The sequence below is a fragment of the Ursus maritimus genome, unplaced genomic scaffold, assembly GCF_017311325.1.
Source record: "Ursus maritimus isolate PB19 unplaced genomic scaffold, ASM1731132v1 scaffold_6, whole genome shotgun sequence".
NCBI classification, from domain to species: Eukaryota; Metazoa; Chordata; class Mammalia; order Carnivora; family Ursidae; genus Ursus; species Ursus maritimus.
In genome coordinates this window covers 35,158,898-35,164,254 of record NW_024426774.1, presented here as the reverse complement: position 1 = coordinate 35,164,254, position 5,357 = coordinate 35,158,898, and the positions used below count along the sequence as shown (strand labels likewise).

The window sequence follows — 5,357 nt, the reverse complement described above, 5'->3', positions numbered from 1 at the left end:
GATTCCAGTACACCCAGGCGTGCCGACCTCCAGCTCCGCTCCGCCAAAGCACACAGGCCACCCTCTCCCGTCCTCTCTCCCTGTTGAAGGCTCCCCACCGACCGGGCAACCCTGATAAAACCGTCTAGTCCTTTGTGAGGGAGCACGGCCCCTGAGAAGGCCTCCAGTCCATCCTCTCCTCCTTCCGCCTTTACCTTTGCAGGAGCCTTTTGATTTCTCAGCCCCCATCGGGTCGCAGAGCACGCAAGCCAGGGCTGTTTCTCTCAAGTCCTATTCCTGTTGCTCCCCTGACTCAAGGTCCTGCTGGAGGGACCCTTGAGCCTGGCACTCAAGTCCCTGCCCAGTCGGGCTGAGAACTTCCGGTCCTCAAAATCAAAACCCTGGGGAAGGTAGTAGGGGAATCAGACAGGGAAACCCTATTTTGGTCTATATTTTGTTTACTCCTTTTTTTTTTTTTTTTTGTATGTCAATTAGTTTAATCTGGTATCTCTCTTTTTTGACTTGCCTTTGTTTTATTTACTTATTTATTCATATTTTAATTCCAATGCAGTTAACATACAGAGTCACATTAATTTCAGGTGTACAATACGGTGATTCAACAATTGCATACGTAACTCAGCCCTCATCAAGATAAGTGCCGTCTTTGTTTACTCAATATTGATGGCGACAAACATACCAGAAAGTTTACTTTCCCCTTCCCTCTAGTGGTAAAACAACACAGCCAGCACAGTGTGACGTTCACACACAGCTTCCCTGCTGGGGAGACAGTAGGGAGTGGTGGGGACCAGAGCTAGGACTAGAGCAGGCCCAGCAAGGTGCCCACGGAGCACATTTTAAGGAGGAACTCACAATCAGGGTCCTGTAAGTATGGAGTTGGCACCTAAAAATGAATGCCTCCTTAACTTTGGCTCCTGGGGCCTCATTTGCCCCGCCCTAGTCTGACCCTTTCGGGGACAGTGGTAAATCAGAGCATGGACCCACCCAAAGGAACGGGCTGCCAATCAGCTTCAGGTAGTTCTTGCCAAAAGGCAACACTGTGGTCCCACTGCTGCTGGCAAGTGCAGAGTAGGTGCTCAGTGATGTCAAGTGACAAAGTAGACTTTAGACATACAATTATGGATAGGGAGCCGGGATGAGTCTTGCGTTCGCGTCATTCTTTATTCAAGGAGTGAGTATGAACAGCAAGCTGCTCAGCTGCCCTCAGCCCAGGGAGCCCTGGCTGCCTCAGGAGACGGTAGGCTGCCCCGCTGTGCCAGGTGTCTGATCGCAGGACCCCAGACAAACTCTTCATGGAGCTTCACTCCACTACTCATTAGGCAACAGAGTAATAGAAAGGCAGGAAAGAAGAAAAAAAGAATTATTTAAAAAGCATACAAAACACATAATAGTAAAATAATAATAATTTGAAATATATCAGCATAGCAGCTATAAATAGACTTAAACTTACCCTACTCCAAGAAAGAAATGATCACATTGGATTTCTAAAATATCCAGCTATATCCTGCTTCTGAGAGACCATCTAAGACAAAACCACACAGACAGGCTAAAAATAGAGGGATGGAAAAATATACTCCATATAAATGCTAGCAACAGACAAACTGTAATATAAGGAGAGAAACCAGATAATAATCAAGACACCAATTCTCTCAGAAGCCATCATTGTTCTAAATGTATATGTGTCTAACACATGCACACCCCAAAATATAGTAAGCAAATTGACAGAATTATAAGCCAAAGATTTTAACTCATCTAACTTTATCAGACATTGATAAACCAAACAACTGAAATAAAATATTAAGATGTGAAAGATTTTGGAAAATAAAAGAAACAGGCATTATCTAGTGGTTGTGTGTGTGTATGTGTGTGTGTGTGAAAGTATTTAACCAAAGATACTCATCATTGTCTTTGGAGATACACAGATCATTTAAAAATTTGACCGGGGCACCTGGGTGGCTCAGTGAGTTGGACGTCCCACTCTTGTTTTCGTCTCAGGTCATGATCTCAATGTCCTGGGATAGGGCTCTGCGTGGGGCTCTGAGTTCAGTGTGGAGTCTGCTTATCCCTCTCCCTCTGCTCCTCCCCCACCTCAAATAAATAAATAAATAAATAAATAAATAAACAAACAAACAAATAAAAATCTTTAAAAATTTGGCCACATAGTAGGTCACAAAGAAAGACTCAACAAATGTCTAGAACTCACCAAAATCACACAGATCATATTTTCTAAGTATAACCCAATTAAATTAGAAATCAATAATTCAATAATTCGATAATCAATAATCACATTCATATGTTCAGGAACTCAAATTATTCATAGTTTAAAGAGAAAATTCAAATTTCTTTGGGACATACTGATAATAAATTTATTATATATCAAAGTTGTGGATGGCAACTAAAGGATATTTAAGGTAAATTTTTTAAATGAATGAATTTATTTATAAAATATAGGTGAATTAAAGTAAATGAGCTGAATATTCAAAATAAAAATCATAGGGCACATCCTTAATGTGATCACAAATATCCACCAAAAATGGAAACATTCTAATTAAAGACTTTGGAAACATGCACATCAACATCCGGGGCAAGACAAGGGTGTCCGTTATTGACGTACCGGTATCCTGGGAGCCATACTGAAGGCAACAGAACAAAAAGAAATAAGAGTGAGAACTGACCCCAAAAAAAGCAAAAATGTCCTTCTCTCCAGGCAGTATGATAATCTATGTAGAAAATTCAAGAGGATTTTCAAATAAACTATTCACATGGAAAGGGAGTCCGGCAAATGTGCTAGGTGTAATACTCGTGTGTACAAATTAGTACCATTTTATGTTATTAATTAAACCAATTAGAAAATATAACAGAAAAAAAGATCTCATTTATAGTAACAACTAAAGTTCTAAGACGTCTCCGTGTACATTTCATAGAAGATGAACAAGTTGTTTTGGTTTTGATTTGGTTTGGGGGAGTTTTTTTGGAGAAAACTCTGAGATGCTGCTGAGGGGATAAGAGAAAATGTGAGCGAGTGGAGTGATTCGTCGGGTTCTTGAATGGAAGACTAGGTCTATTTAACAAAGATGACAGTCACCCCCTAATTACTCTCTAAACTCAATACAACTTCATCCCAAATCTCAAAAGGTATTTTTGTTTTGTAAAATTCAACAAGCTGATAACCATCAAGATGAATTATAAAATTATAATAATTAAGAGAGTAAAATATCAGTGCAGAGATAGCAAAGAGATCATTAAAAAAACAGAAAACTCAGAAACTGACCTACGCATATGGAAATTTGATATACGACAGGAGGGTTATTGTAGATAGAAAGGAGAGGGTAGGTTCATCGAATAACTTGGGAATAATAGGTTATCCATATGAGAATCAGTTATTACTTACATCACGACACACGCAAAAATCACTCTTATGTTTACTAAATGCCCAAGTGGAAAGAGCAACTACTATAAAGAATTTAGAAGAAAATACAGAAGACTATATGAGCTCAGGGGAAGAAATTATTTTCTCAAACTGACAAAATGACAAACCTTAATTCAAAAATTCATAAACTACTTAGTATAATAAATAGGCTGACATTACGTTTTTAAAAACATTGTTCGGGACACCTGGGTGGCTCAGTTGGTTAAGTGTCTGCCTTTGGCTCAGGTCACGATCCCAGGGTCCTGGGAGCGAGCCCCTCGTTGGGCTCCCTGCTCGGCAGGGAGTCTGCTTCTCCCTCTCTCTCTGCCCCCTGCCCCCTCTCTCTTGCCTGCTCTCTCTCTCAAATAAATTTTTAAAAATGTTAAAAAGAAAAAAAGGAAACAGATAAATTCATTGTGATACTTTAATACAACAGAATATTATACAATGGCTAAAATAAATTAGAACAGCATGTATCTGGTTAAATCTAAAAACAATGGTGAATGACGAAACTTAGTTTCAGAAGGATAAATAGTGTAGGAGAGAGTCCCACAAATTTTTAAAACATACAGAACAATGCTGTATTACTCATGGACGAGCACCACAGGAAAATCTAAAACTTGCTTGAGACTAAAACACACTAAATTCGAGACTGCGGTGTCTCTGGGAGGTAGGGATGGGGAGGGAGAGCAAGGAAGCCTTCGGCTGTGTCCGGATTGTCTTAGGTACCGTTTCTTTAAGGCCTGAAACGAATGCAGCAAGACACTCAGACTTTAATGAAACCACGGAGTGTGCAGATCCTTGTTATATTCTTCTGCGTACTTGTTCGTTCCTGTGTTTAAAATATTCCCCCCAAGGAGTGCACAGAGAGTGCTGCGCTCCGGCGAGGCTCTCCAGGAAAGGCAGGTGTCGGAACGGAGACGCTGGAGGTGTAAGCGCCCCCAGTACCAGGCTGTGACCCTGTGTTCCCGCCTGCTGGGGAGACCCTCGCAGAGCAGCCGCACGCAGAGCCCCAGGATGGCCAGGGCAAGCAAACCACGGGGCTGCCCGATGCCGTGGACGCCCTGTGGTACGTTGAGTCTGGGACTGTGGGACCCCAGAGCCCAGTGACCCCACATCGATAGGAGTATAAAGGAGGAGCCCCGTCCAGCTAGACACAGTCCGCGCGGGGCCCCATGTATGAGGCCTTGGGGGTTGTGCGGACTTATTACTATGCACTGTGACAGTATTTTCTCCAGAGCAGGGTCGGCCCCATCCGTTCAAGTGAGTTCACGTTCTATTGACAGAGAAAGATTTGAGTCACGCGTGCAGGTTGACCCTTATGACCCCAGCCTGATGAAACTCTAAGGGGTATCGCGGCGTCTTCTGCCAAGAGTTGGTCAGCATTTCATTTGCCTCGTTTCCGGTCGTTCCCAGCAACCTTGTCTTTGGCCTCATCTGGCGTTCTGTGTGGCTCTGGAACGCAGAGATACTGACAGCAGAGGGGTGGAGAGAAAGGAGGTGTGAGGGGAAATGAGGGTTATCAGGTAATGAGTTCCGCCCTCTCTTGCTCTGAGTTGTGTGTGCTTTGTTTGGGGCGGGGGGAGTGCTTTTTAAGAAAAGTATTGGACAGTACAAATATTTTCAACATGTTTCTTTAATGGATTTGAGAAACGAGAAGAGGCCTGGGGTGGTAGCAGGAAGTAAGCCAGGTTTTCCAGGGGGGCGACAGGTCCCTGGGACTGTTCTCAGGACCTGAAGTCTCTGGCCGATGGCACTCACAGGGTTTTGTGCAGGTGCATGGCATGGAAGGGACAAAATCTGGGCGGTTTGTGCTCATCTCCAGCCTCTGCGTACGGAGGAGGAGACGCGGGAGCGTATTCGGATGCACTTTCTTGAAGTACGTAGCTTTCTGTAGTTGTCTCCCGGTTGTGCTATGAAGCCAGCCAGAGGCAGCTGTCTCTCCCCTCCT

The 5,357-nt window shown here is 43.3% G+C and overlaps 1 long non-coding RNA gene across 1 annotated transcript; it reads right to left on the bottom strand.

Moving 5' to 3' along the window:
* Positions 1 to 444: 444 nt before the first annotated feature.
* On the bottom strand, positions 445 to 3,651 carry LOC121101000. The gene is made up of 2 exons (XR_005832837.1): positions 1,448 to 3,651; positions 445 to 1,305 (listed from the first exon to the last, which is right to left on the bottom strand). It is a non-coding gene; the product is annotated as an uncharacterized LOC121101000 (long non-coding RNA).
* Positions 3,652 to 5,357: the final 1,706 nt, after the last annotated feature.